Raw genomic sequence first — 14522 nt, forward strand, 5'->3', positions numbered from 1 at the left:
TTCTCTGCAAAATTTGTGTCGTTTTTGCCATTTTCAGGGGCATTTTGCCTCCTAGAGATTTATTCAGATCAACACCAAAACTTTGTCAGTGTAATCTAAAGGCCTTTGCGATGTTAAATTGCGAAGATCTTGAGGTTTTCGTTTATAAGGGGCGTGTCTGTGGCGGCCTTACAAATTTCGTTGTTTCGCCATGAGAAAGGAAGCTGCTATAACTCAGACATACAATGTCCAATCTGCCCCAAACTTCACATGTTTGAGAAGACTCCTGACCTGAACAGATTGACATGCCCATATTCAGTTATAGCCATAGCGCCACCTGCTGGCAACAGGAAGTGACATGTTTTATGATGTAACAAACTACTCCTAGAAATTTTATGACACTTTATAATTTTTTTTTTGGTCAGTCTAATCTAAAGGCCTTTGCGATGGTTAAATTGTGAACATCTTGAGTTTTCATTAAAGGGTGTGGGCCATGGCGCCATGACAAAGTTCTATGTCTCGCCATGGGAATAGAAGTTGTTGTAACTCAGGCATAAGATGTCCTGATCTTCCCCAAACTTCACATGTTCAAAAGGAGTGTTGGCCTGAACACCATCTGAAGGTCAATATTCCACTCTAATCATAGCGCCACCTGCTAGCAACAGGAAATGGCTTGTTTTACCACTAAATTAAACATGCAATGTCCAATCTGCACCCAACTTCAAATATTTGGAAAGAGTCATGGCCTGAAGATATCTAAAGGCCAATATTCAGTTATGATCATAGCGCCACCTGTTGGCAATAGGACACCTCATGCTTTATACTAACTCAAACATACCATGTTCAGTCTGCACTAAATTTCATAAGCTTGATAAAAGTGCTGGACTGAAGAAATTTACATGCTAAAATCGAGTTATAGTCATAGCGCCACCAGCTGGCAGCAGGAAGATTGGCACATATAAATGACTTTGACATATTTCTCTTATATTTACCACATTAAACGCATATTTCTCACCGTTCACTGTTTTACTAAAGCCACCCACTGGCGGTGAGCCCGGATGCGAGGGCCCGTTCATCGCTGCTTGCAGCTTTAATTACGGGTTATAATGCATCGTGCCACATAAACATAAAACCATGTCTGCATTTTTGATCGAAAAGAGAGAAAGAAACGACAAACAACAAGCTCTACTGTACACCGGCGGTTCTCAATTCCAGTTTTTCGCGCCCCTGGGCTCTGCATATTTTGCCCGTCTCTTTTTGTTAACACACCTGATTCAGATAATTAGCTCGTTAGAAGTGAGCTCCGTGCATGAACTGTGTTCCCATTGACATGCTCCCTACACAGTGTTCATTGCTCCCTACGCCCTGAGCAGGGGACATCTGTTGAAGTTTACTTCACTTCAGAAAATTCATTCATGGATTAGCGCTGTGCAAAACGTCTTCAAACACTTCACACACAAGTGTGACATCATATACCTCTGTAAATAAATAAAATTTAAATTCACATCTTGCTCACTTCAATGCACTTTGAATGGAACATATATATTTTCGCATCGAACTGGAATCATGGCAGAATATCCTGTGATGTCCACTCCGCAGGGCACTTACCTTCAAATAGAACAAACGTCTGAAGCAATAAGAGAAACATATAAAATGTGCAGAGCAGGGGGCGTGAGGACTGGAATTGAGAACTGCTGCTCTACACTGCTCAAAACTCACGTTTTAATCATCAGCGGCAAATCCTTTACATATATAAACATACTTACAGACTGCAAGTCTGAACAGCTGGCATTGTAGTCTTCTCTCACTTTCCCAGGATCAGGATACAGTATTTGGTTTGATGTGTTGTGGAAGTGTGTTTTTTTATTTCTTAACCACTGATTTCTAGTTGTGTCCTCTTTTGGAAGACCAAACAAAGTAGTTTCACTTTCACAACGAAACAGTGTCTCCACAACATGACGCCGGTGGCAACAGAGAGAATAAACGTTACTCCTCCTTTCTTTGCGTGAACATTTGGGCGGCATTATGCAAATCTTCCTGCATAGTGATGTAGAGATGTGGGGTCGTGTTTAAACGAGGCGTTTAGAGGGTCGTGGACAAGTTCTTAACTTTGATAAAGAATATCTTTGGGTTTGAGACTTTAGTCTTTGCAACTTAACAGATCTTATCTATTCACGAACAGCTTGTAACACTCCAAAGAGAAAGGAAAACTTGAAATCGCATCATATGACCCCCTTTAATGAAGTGCAAATATCAGCTTGATGAGTTTGAATGCAAAACACAAACAAGTCGTGCTGTGCTTCTTACAATACAGATTGCTTCAGATCAGCTTTACAGCAGTAAACAGAAAACAGCATCAGTGCTGCAAAACTGTGCAATCAGGAATTTCATCTATAAATTAGCTCTGCAGATGATGATGGCATTATTCAGTCATTCAGTGACTTCACTGGATCGCTTCGTGAACAGCTGAATAGATTGATTTTACTGGAGAGTAATTGTCTGTAAGCTCTCAGTGATCGAGCCAAAAGTGACAGGAATCAAACCTCCATCAGAAGAAAAAGACTTGTGAACCCAGATTCATTCGGGGAGGCCGGTTCTCATCTAACCCATTGCATCCGTGTTTGATTGGGAGATCACTGCGCTCCTCCTGCTGTCACCATGATGGGTTACTGGTTTCACTGTGCAACAAACAACACAGTACTGTACAATTTTTAGAAAAGCCACTGCAAATTCAGTCTGTTTCAAAAGCAAAAAAACACCATTATGAATGCTATCAAGTCAAACTTTATTTATAGAGCACAACTTTAACACAACCATCTTTGATCCAAAGTGCTTTGCAATAAAAGGTTAGATAAGAAGCAACAGAGAACAAAATGAAATTTTGATCAAAATAAAAATAAATAAAATCAAAAATGTGTATATATATACACACACACAAAAAAACAAAAGTTTTAAAGTTTAGACCTGTGGATGGCGCGGTTATTTTAACAACAACGGAAACAACAAAACACTGCAGAAAACAACAATGCTGCAAATATAGTTATTTTCCATATCTATTTATCTATCTTTTTATTTACAACGTTGCTCAAAGTGCTTTACAAGGTACACATAGAAAATAGCACATCAACATTAAAAGAATACAGTTAAAGAATAATACGTTACAGAATAATGCAGCCCTAAAGCAACAGCCATTTTAAAATGCCATAGAGAGTAAATTAATTTTTAATTTTGATCTAAAGATAGTGAGAGTCGGTGCCGTTCTGATAGCTAGTGGCTCTACGTATTATCTATTTATCTATCTATAACTTGTTCAAACCAGTCGTGGATGTATCATTTGCACCTGCTTTTGAGTCTTGAACTCACTCTTGCGCGCTCATTTTCTGTGCGCCCACAGATCGCGATAAGGAGTGACAACTTTCAGTAGTTATTAACCCCTTAACTGTCACCGTCCCACCTGTGGGACGCTTGGCGCTCTTTTTTTTGTTGTCCTTTTTCTCTATAAAATCTTTTAGTAATCATCATAAATTATATTTCATTTGAAAGCTTAGAAGCTTAGATTCTTCCTGTGAAAACCATTTTGAAATCAGACATCTTGTTACCACGGAAATGGTACTTTAAAATCTTATGGCGGTCTCCTCCCCCTTAGTGGGCAGTGTCAGGTGTCATATTACAAAATGCATTACGGTCTTTTAGAATCAAAACTTGTTATAATCTTGGCAACAAACATATCATTGGAAAGGTCTGAGTCTCAGGATTTCATATTTGGTGGTTATTTTGAGTATTGAAGTAAAATTGACAGAGAAATCTAGGGAAAAATTCATTAAACAAAATTCTAAGGAGTTTTGGTGGCTCCCAGTGGCTGTTTGTGGTATGACGCCCTAAATATAATCTCACAAGAAACCTCAATTTTTTTCATATCAACTTCAAATTTGGAACATAACTTATTTAGACACAAGGCTTTAATTTTATACCAATGTTAGAGTAAAACCTGTTATGTAAAATATTTATAATAAATAAAATAAAATAAAACTAATATAGCGCTTTTTATTTACAGTACATTTAAACTTCTATAACTTTTTTGATACTTTCATTTTTGAAAAAATTCCACTTCTGACAAAATCTGCTAATTTTCTTCTTTAAAAAGAGATCAACCTTATGTCTATATTCCAAAGTGTTCATAAAATACAACAATTTAAGTTTAGATAGTGCACTTTAATGCCTATTGTAAAAAACTGGGGTGACAAAGCTACGACTGATTTCTGTCAATTGGAAAAAAAATGCAGCTTCTCGTGATAATGAGAGTGACAGCTTTTATTTGTTAAGTGAAAATGGTTTCATTTTTAGGTATTATTTCAGTTATTTAAATCATTTAATATTTCTGTATTCAAAATGTTATATTTAAAACGTTAATCTCCACATTAATTTATGAATTTAATTGCACTCATGCCACCTCTGAGCCTCATTAAACGTCTGAAAATGTACCTACAAGCCACTTTTGTGTTCTTCTGTGCACCCTCTGTAGTACAAATACATTTTTTATTACTACTAATTTCATATGATTGGTAACTTATTTGTATTATTGTACTTCTTTTTATGTTGTTTTAAATAGAAATTTTAAAAGATGAAAATGATGCCATTGCAAAGCTAAAAATAAAATGTCCCTGTAAGACACTTTAAGGAGTCACATCACCTCATGTTAGGAAGGATGATTTTTGATCAGAATTTTTGATTATTGATCAGAAGGTGCTCCTAAATTTTTCAAATTCCAGGTGCAGTTTCCTCTCAGCCAATTACATTTAACGTAGCATGTTCATCGGTCAGTCCTGGAAGTCTGATTGGTTAACTTTTGACGATGCTTAGTTCAGGTGGGAAATAATTCATTTCTAGCGCAAGAGCAGGAGACATTTACGATTGCAGTTTTAAGTGTACGCACACCCTCAGGGCGAGAGCAGCGTGTATCTGAGAGCACATGTCCGGTTTAGTGCGAGAGCAAAGGAAATCCACATGTGAGTGAAGAGATTCACACTCGCATATCATATTAATGTACTTTTGCGCTACCACAGTGCACTCTGGACATTTTTCACTAAAATAGGCATAATGCCGGTGTAATAATGCTAGAGAGAGGACACTGCACCATTCACTGCGCTGGTGTTTTGGAGTGTAACCGAGTTCTGTCTCTGGCGGTGCGTCCAGCGGAGAAGGGCTATCTGGTGAAGTGCAGAGAGGAGTGGGCACGCTCTCAGGACCCAGAGGCGGCCCTCAAGAAACTGCCGGTCAAACGCTGCGTGGGAGGTCAGTTACTGCGAGGCCTTGCCAAGTACGGCAAAAACAACATCATCACAGCCTTCGGACTGGTAAGAGAACCCAATGTTTCACATCATGAAATAACCCCACGCGCTCTTGACCTCCGCAGTGCTCTGACGTCTTTATCCTGCTTCAGATCCCCCGTAACAACAGGCTGATGTACATCCACAGCTATCAGAGCTTCGTCTGGAACTGTATGGTCAGCAAACGCATGGAGGCCTTCGGACTCAGAGCCGTGGAGGGAGATCTGGTTCTCAGAGGAAGTGAGTGTGTGTGTGTGCACGTGTGTGTGTGCGAGTGTGTGTGCGCGCGTGTGTGTAAGAGTGATTGCACGAGTGTGTGTGCGTGAGTGCTAGAGTGTGTGCACAAGGGAGTGTGTGTGTGTGTGTGAGAGAGAGTGCGTGTGTGAGTGTAGGTGTGTGCGTGTGTGAGTGTGCGCACCAGTGAGTGAGTGTGTGTGAGTCTGTGTGTGTGGGCGCGAGTGTGTTTGTGTGTGAGCGAGTGTGTTTGTGTGAGTGTGAGTGTGTGTGAGTGAGTGCTAGAGTTGTGTGTGTGAGTGAGCGTGTGTGCGAGTGTGTGTGTGTGTGTGTGTGTGTGAGTGAGTTGTGTGAGTGTGCGCGAGTGTGTTTGTGTGTGTGTGTGTGTGTGTGAGTGAGTGCTAGAGTGTGTGCACAAGGGAGTGTGTGTTTTTTTTTTTTTTTTTAAGAGTGTGTGCGTGCGTGAGTGTGTGCACCAGTGAGTGTGTGTGTGTGAGTCTGTCTGTGTGTGGGCGCGAGTGTGTTTGTATGAGTGAGTGTGCGCGAGTTTGTTTGTGTGAGAGTGAGTGTGTTTGTGTGTGAGAGAGTGTGTGTGTGTGTGTGAGAGTGAGTGCTAGAGTTGTGTGTGAGCGAGTGTGTTTGTGTGAGAGTGAGTGTGTGTGTGAGTGAGTCAGCGTGTGTGCAAGTGTTTGTGTGAGTTGTGTGAGTGTGCGCAAGTGTGAGTGCGTGTGTACGTGAGTGTTTGTGTGTGAGTGCGTGTGTACGTGAGTGTGTTTGTGTGAGTGAGTGTGTGTGAGTGAGTGCTAGAGTTGTGAGTGTGTGTAAGTGAGTGCTAGAGTTGTGTGTGTGCGCAAGTGTGTTTGAGTGTGAGTGCTAGAGTAAGTGTGTGTGTGTGAGAGTGAGTGCTAGAGTTGTGTGTGTGTGTGTGTGTGAGAGAGAGAGAGTGAGTGTGCGCGCAAGTGTGTTTGTGTGTGAGTGAGTGCTAGAGTGAGTGTGTGTGTGTGTGTGTCTGTGAGTGTGAGTGAGTGCTAGAGTGAGTGTGTGTGAGTGTGAGTGAGTGCTAGTGTGTGTGTGTGTGTGTGTGGTGCGCGCGCGCGCGTGTGTGTCTGTGAGTGTGAGTGAGTGCTAGAGTGTGTGTGAGTGTGAGTGAGTGCTAGAGTGTGTGTGAGTGAGTGCTAGAGTGAGTGAGTGAGTGTGTGTGTGTGTGTGTGTGTGTGAGATGATGGTGATGCTGACAGAATCTCCTGTGTTTTCAGGCTCTGCTCACGTTCTGTCCGCTGAAGAGGCAGAGAAACACTCCGTTCATGATGTGGTGATGCCGCTGCCGGGGGTTTGACGTCATTTATCCCACTCACAGCGGTGAGGCATTCTGGGAGAATCTGGATATATATAAGGAAGCCTCATTGTAAAAGTGTGATTTTTAGACGTGGAAGAGTTAGAAAAAGTCAGAAATTCATAAAAATGGTAAAATGCCTTTAATATAATGTAGATTTCTTTTAGCTGTGTAAGTCTCTAAAATATTTTAAATATATATATTGTCTACAAATATTTTAGTGGGTAGATATTGTGAGTAATCATGCTGGCGGGTTGAATATAGTGTGGTTATGGGGGCTTTGGAGTCGCACAGATTAAGAAACACAGAGAGACGGTTGTGTGCTTTCGCATCAAGAGAAGCAGCAGCTCTGCTCGTCCGTTTCTTCAGCCGATGCTCAGTGTGTTTTTCTCTCACTGCTGTTTGATTCCTCATTGGTGTTCTGGCCGTGTTGTGCGTCTCCTGCAGTGGGTGAGGCTACAGAGACATGCTGAGCGCTGATGGACCTGGACATCGATAGCATGAGGCACAAAGTTCGGGATTACTCTCTTGCCGGCGCGTACAGGAGGATCCTCATTCGCCCCAGAGACGTCAGCTGGTGAGTGAGCTCCAGTAACTCGCTCTGCTCCTGCGCTTCCAGCTTCAGTTCTGATGGAGTTCATCTGATCTTTCTTCTCCAAAGGGAGCTGATCCAGTACGATGATCCACGAGTGCCTCTTGTTCACACAGATGTGGAGAAATTAGAGAACGCTCCAGCTCCGGTTTACCTCAAAGGTCCAAAGCACACACATTTACTCAGCTCTCTGAATAGGGACGTTCTATAGATTTCTGTTGGTTTATTCTCTGCCTGGCCAAAAAATGTCTCTAACTCTTTTTCGTTGGATCGTCTTTAGCTTTGACCACATATATATCTGTGTGTGTGTGTGTGTGCAGAAGGGAAGTATCGTGCCCTGAAGATGGAGTTTTCTCTGCCGTCCTCCACATACGCTACGATGGCCGTCAGAGAAGTGCTGAAGATGGACACCAGCATCAAGAATCAGACTCAGCTCAACACCAGCTGGCTGAACTGACCGTCACAAACGCGCTCTGGATTTTCCACCAGCTTTATTTCTGCTCACATTTTTTCAGTGATAAAGACTTGACTTTCTCATGTTTGTCATTTCTACACAGTGAAGAAGCCACAGCACAGTTTTAGTTTTAGATTTTGTTTTTTAATGAGGGTTTTTTTAAAGCTCTGCCAGAGTATAAAGACAGTTCTTACACGTATTCCCAGAACTTTAGCATAAACGAACATTGAGCAGTAAATTAACATATTCCAGTACTTGTTAGATTAATTTTTTCTATTTGATGATTATTATTATTGTAAATTGTTTGATTCCTGCTGAATATTCAGTCTGTCAGCGTAAATATTTTAATCTGAATAAATGAATCGGTCTGATTTCTTTATGTATGGCTGATTTACTACATCTGTGGATTCACACTCGTAAGGTCCACAGCATTTGAGCTGAAACGATGCATTCCTATGAACGGGTTCCTTTGCTGTTGGTTTTGCTTTGCTTTCTCATTCTTAGAGTAAATGGTCCTTTATTAATTTTTGCTCATAAAAAGAAGTCTATGCATTTTTTTTCTGGACTTGGCATCTGTGAAAGGCATTCAGGGGCAGTCGTGGTCTAATTCAATTCAAGTTTATTTGTATAGCGCTTTTTACGATACAAATCATTGCAAAGCAACTTTACAGAAAATTAAGTTTCTACAATATTTAGTAGTAGCTTATCAGTGATGACTGTCAGTTCATGTGCATATGGCAGAAATGTTCAGAAAAATCAATAAAGACGTAAACAAACAGACGATTAACACTATTAACAGCAATTATGCAATCAAACTTATAGCAAAAATGTGGTAGTTGTGTATGTTGTCTCTGGGTTAGCATCATCTGAGGTCCTCTGAGGGGTTGGTATCTTCTCTTCTCAGGTGTTCTGGATCCAGACTGGAGCTTGTGTAAATCCTAGTTACCACGGGATGTAAATCCAGCAGCAACAGAGAAACAAATAGAGACATAATTAGCGTAGCTGCTGTTCCAGCCAAGTAAAATTAATTAGTTTAACCCAAGCTAAAGAATAATAATGCACATTTGATCAGATATAACTGCAGTCCAAAATTATGAGATGCATTATTTGAATGCTTGGCCAAAGAGGTGTGTTTTTAATCTAGATTTAAACAGAGAGAGTGTGTCTGAACCCCCGAACATTATCAGGAAGGCTATTCCAGAGTTTGGGAGCCAAATGCAAAAAAGCTCTACCTCCTTTAGTGGACTTTGCTATCCTAGGTACTATCAAAAGTCCAGTGTTTTGTGACCTTAGGGAGCGTGATGGGTTGTAGCGTGGTATAAGGCTAGTTAGGTACGCAGGAGCTAAGCCATTATGGGCCTTATAAGTAAGTAATAATATTTTGTAACTGATACAGGACTTAATAGGTAGCCAGTGCAGAGACTGTAGTATTGGGGTAATATGATCATATTTTCTTGACCTGGTAAGGACTCTAGCCGCCGCATTTTGGACTACCTGTAGCTTGTTTATTGAGGATGCAGGTTAGAGAGTCAGACCGTATGGGCAGGGATTGTAGGTGGGGGCAGTGAATGACCAGCGCTCTCTTCCACCCTCAATACCACAACTGAGATGAGACCCTTGAGCAAGAACCGGACCCCAAACTGCTCCTCGGGTGCCGCAGTAATATGCTGCCCACTGCTCTGGGTGTGTGTTCACGGTGTGTGAGCACTTGGATGGGTTAAATGCAGAGCACAATTTCAGAGTATGGGACACCACACTTGGCCACACGTCAGTTCACATTCATTAATGATTGGCTGTTTTTCTGGTGCTTGTGACAAAAAACCACGTGAATTTTTCTGATCAGATGTAGTGAAAACTAAACAATGCTGTTTTTCCTCCTAAAAGCAAACACACTTTGATAATGTTCCCGTGAATCCCGTTAACATCCGATATCTGTCACATGACCTTCTGTCTCACTCAGATTCCATTCCCATTACATTAAAGCAACGTTTGCAGCAGTTGTTTTATCTGTCATCTGTCGTCCACGGCTTGTTTTGAAACATCTGTGATTCATTTGTTGCTTTTAATAAAAAAATAAAAAATGAAGCCATTTTTACAAAGTCTAATGTCTTCATGACTGTGATTTGAAGATTAAGTCTATCCAGTTAAAACAGTTGCTTTTACAAACAGGTCTGAAACAACTGTATTTATTTAATATAAACCCTGACTTCACATCTAATGATTCACACAGCATTGCTTCAGACAGCCGATGCAAGAAAACTGAGGAATCTTTCAACCAGCTTTGTGTACAGTGATGACATCTGGCCCCCGATGTTCCCAAGTGAATGTAACACTAATAGACTTGGTTGGTGTTGTGTCATAGCTGGGGGTGTGGCGTGGGGGAAAATAATCCTTTCCCCCTGACTGGAAAAGCATGGTATGAACCCAGTGTGGCCTACATAGAATCAATTCTGGTTAAAGTGAAGTATGCTATTTTAAAGAAATATGATGTCAATGCTGAAACGTATCAACAAAAGTTCCGTTCCTTAACAGCAGATCCAACTGAGAGTCCAAAGGAGCTTTACAATTCGGCTCAAAGAACTCTTTGGAAAGTGGATCCAGCCTAAGAAGAAAACTGTGGAGGAGGTGAGTGAAATTATCATTCTGGAGCAATATCTTAGAATACTTTCCCCAGAACGGCAGGTGTGGATTCGAGAAAGAGAGAACCCAGAACAGCAGCGGAAGCAGCATCTTTGGCGGATGTGTTTGTTGCAGACAGAGGAAATGTGATTTCCACCACTCGGGCCATCAATATTTTAATTATGACATTTTACACTAATTGCACCAACCTCCATTACACCAAGTCTAGCTTGATAGACAGGACCGCATGCCCAAGTGCAGGTAACGGACTGCCCCTTCACTGAGCGCATAAAGTCCCTGCACACGCTACATTGTTCACTAGCTTGTCTTCAGGAGGACATATCGACAGATCAGCCTCCGCCGACATGATGGTTATTTTTCAGCCAGTAGTGTTGCAATCCTGAGCTGCTCATGCTCTCATCGTCAACAGAGTTATCTCTTCTCATAAGGAAGAGAGCTCCGCTCACAAATTCTGAAAAGACAAAATCTCCTCCCTCCTCAAAAAAACGGGTGGGTTTGAGTGGTCCCTTCTCACTTTACGCAGATCAGGGGGTTTTACTCACGTTGTTTCCTAATTCCAAAGAAGGACGGTTCCCTCCATCCCATCTTGGATCTCAGGGTGTGAAACAAACATTTAAGGAAAATCACAATTTCAAAATGTTAACACACAGGTATCTCTTAGCTCAATAAATCAAAACGATTTAGTTCACATCAATTGATCTGAAAGTTGCTTTCTTCCACATAAGCATTTATTCTCTGCACAGGAAATTCCTTTGTTTCACCTACCAAGGCATGGTGTTACGAATGTCACGGTCCTCCCGTTCGGTTTGGCTCTTAAGCTCACAAATTTTCTTTGCCTGTGCTCAGAGACTGGACTAGCCCCGTTGAAAATAGCGGGGTCTCAGGATTCTGACATATACAGTAGGTGGCCAACCCAAATCGCGGGCTTTTACTGCCACATTGTACCCCGCCGCCGCAGGGCCATGGCGTGTAACTGCAAGTCAGTCACGTGTTAAAGTTGTTTACTAAACTACCGCAAGGTGGTGCAAAGGGACAGTTTGCAAACTGACTAAAATTGATATTTTGTTTTGTAAACGGGGAGATCAAATAACGCGAATAAACCAATATAATATAACATCCTTAAAAATCAGAAAATTTATTTAAAATGAATTTTTATGAAGTTAATTTCAAAACGTGTGATAGTCGTAGGCTGCAGCATCAAAAAAATTATTTACATAAATGCTTTTAATGCATCTTATGGTTATTAACCTGTCATTATGAAAACCATTAAAACTTCACAATTTCCTTATGTCCAAATTATGAAAGGCTTGAAACTTACACATTTTAATAATTCACTGATGTATCTTTTAGCAGGCCACACATAACTTATTTGTTATCTGACCTTTTTTAATACATTTATTTTCCCATATACAGACGCCTATGACATGCCCGAAATTATGTCCCTGAATTAAGAAATTTATCACTTTTTATCGTTCCTTTGTATAAGTTAAAACGTATTTAAATAAGTAAACACATTTTTTAAATAATAATATACTGATAAAATATGGTTTAGCATACAGAGTTTGGGCATGCAAGAAATTGGGGGAATCTGTAAAATGTAAAAAAAATTAAAAATAAATGAACTTAAACAACAAAATACAACTCAAGAATTTTGTCATTTAATTAGAAAACAACCCCTGATTCACAACATTCATTTCCAAATGCATAAATCTGGTATAGACCTGTAAGGGCCTCAAAACCTAGGCCCCTGTAGCTTTTCACTCCCCTTTTATGCGAGGTGATGATACTCAGCTCTATATTTTTCTTTGCGGGCCCAGCGAAAACATACCAATTTGAAAAACGAAACAGAATGCATAGTCGATATAGAAAAAACTGGATGACAAGTAATTTCTTACTGCTAAATTCTGAAAAAACAGAGGTGTTAATTATAGGGCCTAAAAGCTCTGCATGTAATGACCTAGAACGCTGTCTAAGACTTGATGGCTGTTCTGTCGATTCTTCGTCATCAGTTAGGAACCTAGGTGTGCTATTTGATAGCAACCTTTCCTTAGAAAGCTACGTTTCTAGCATTTGTAAAACTGCGTTTTTTCCATCTCAGAAATATATCAAATTACGGCCTATGCTCTCAATGTCAAATGCCAGAAATGTTAATCCATGTGTTTATGACCTCAAGGTTAGATGTCATGCTTGTAATGCTTTATTGGGTGGTTGTTCTGCACGCTTAGTAAACAAACTCCATTAAGTCCAAGATGCAGCAGCTAGAGTTCTTACTAGAACCAGGAAGTATGATCATATTAGCCCGGTTCTGTCAACACTGCACTGGCTCCCTATCAAACATCGTAAAGATTTTAAAATCTTGCTTATTACTTATAAAGCCCTGAATGTTTAGCACCTCAGTATTTGAACAAGCTCTTGTTACTTTATAGTCCTCCACGTCCGCTCCGTTCTTCAAAACTCTGGCAATTTGATAATACCTAGAATATTAAAGTCAACTGCGGGTGGCAGATCCTTCTCCTATTTAGCGCACAAACTCTGGAATAACATACCCAACATTGTTCGGGAGGCAGACACACTCTTGCAGTTTAAATCTAGATTAAAGACCTATCTCTTTAACCTGGCTTACACATAACATACTAATACACTTCTAAGATCCAAATCCGTTAAAGGATTTTTAGGCTGCATTAATTAGGTAAACCGGAACCGGGAACACTTCCCATAACACCCGATGTACTTGCTACATCATTAGAAGAATGGCATCTACGCTCATATTAGTCTGTTTCTCTCTTATTCCGAGGTCACCGTAGCCACCAGATCCAGTCTGTATCCAAGTCAGAGGGTCACTGCAGTTCCCCGGATCCAGTATGTATCCAGCCCCAGATGGTGGATCAGCACCTAGAAAGGACCTCTACAGCCCTGAAAGACAGCGGAGATCAGGACTAAGCCCCAGATACAGATCCGCTGTAAAACCTTGTCTCAGAACGACCACCGGACAAGACCACAGGAAACAGATGATTCTTCTGCCACAATCTGAACTTTGCTGCAGCCTGTAATTGAAACTGCTGGTTTCGTCTGGTCAGAGGAAACTTGGCCCCTCCAAACGGACCTGGTTTTCTCCCAAAGGTTTTTTCTCTCATTCTGTCACCGAGGGCAGTTTGTGGCTCCTTGCCGCTAGTCACCATCTGGCTTGCGTTATTTGGAGGACACGTCCTTTCAGCGATATCGTTGCACTTTGATTGCAATTATTGCCACAGATCCTATTAAACTGAAACTGAGCTGCCTGATGACATCACAGATTCAATGATGAACTGCCTTTAACTGTTCATTTTCGCATTATTGACACTGTTTTCCTAATTATGTTGTTAGTTGCTTTGACGCAATCTTTTTTGTTTTAAAAGCGCTATATAAATAAAGATACTTTACGTGACTCTTAGCAGCCCTAGGAATGCGGCAGCTTATCATTGTTTCTCGTCCCGAGTCCGACTGGGACCTATGTCTCATTTTTTGCTTCCTAATTACACTGCTGTTTGCAGCCATTAAAATAGGTCAGTTTTTGTTTTTAAAATTGCAAAGTTATATTTCATATATTTCCCAGAAATGGTTGTGCACTGGCCCACTTTCTGCTGACCACTAAAGGACACCCCAGGCCCAAAAAAGAAAATGGTCATGTCATAGAGAGAGATATATATAATTATAAAATAATAAAATATAGGGCTGAATCGCCATGGGTTCCAATCAAAAGGGCTATATTGCCGTGGTTTACACCAAAAAGGGTTTAATTTTATGAAAAACGAAAGGGGACGAATGGTCGAATGGGTGGTGAGGGGCATGTAACCCATGTCTATATGGACGTGGGGAGACGCTCGACGTCACAGTGGACGGAGAAAAAATTATGTGGCTCTTCAACATCACTCACACTCCTGATGGTGGACGTGGGGAGACGCTCGACGTCACAGTGGACGAAGA

At 40.9% G+C, this 14522-nt stretch overlaps 1 pseudogene; it reads left to right on the forward strand.

Annotated features, from left to right (window-relative positions):
• Positions 1-8290, forward strand: part of LOC122135704 — a 26322-nt pseudogene extending 18032 nt beyond the window's left edge.
• Positions 8291-14522: the final 6232 nt, after the last annotated feature.

This window comes from Cyprinus carpio, chromosome A25 (genome assembly GCF_018340385.1).
Source record: "Cyprinus carpio isolate SPL01 chromosome A25, ASM1834038v1, whole genome shotgun sequence".
Taxonomy (NCBI): Eukaryota; Metazoa; Chordata; class Actinopteri; order Cypriniformes; family Cyprinidae; genus Cyprinus; species Cyprinus carpio.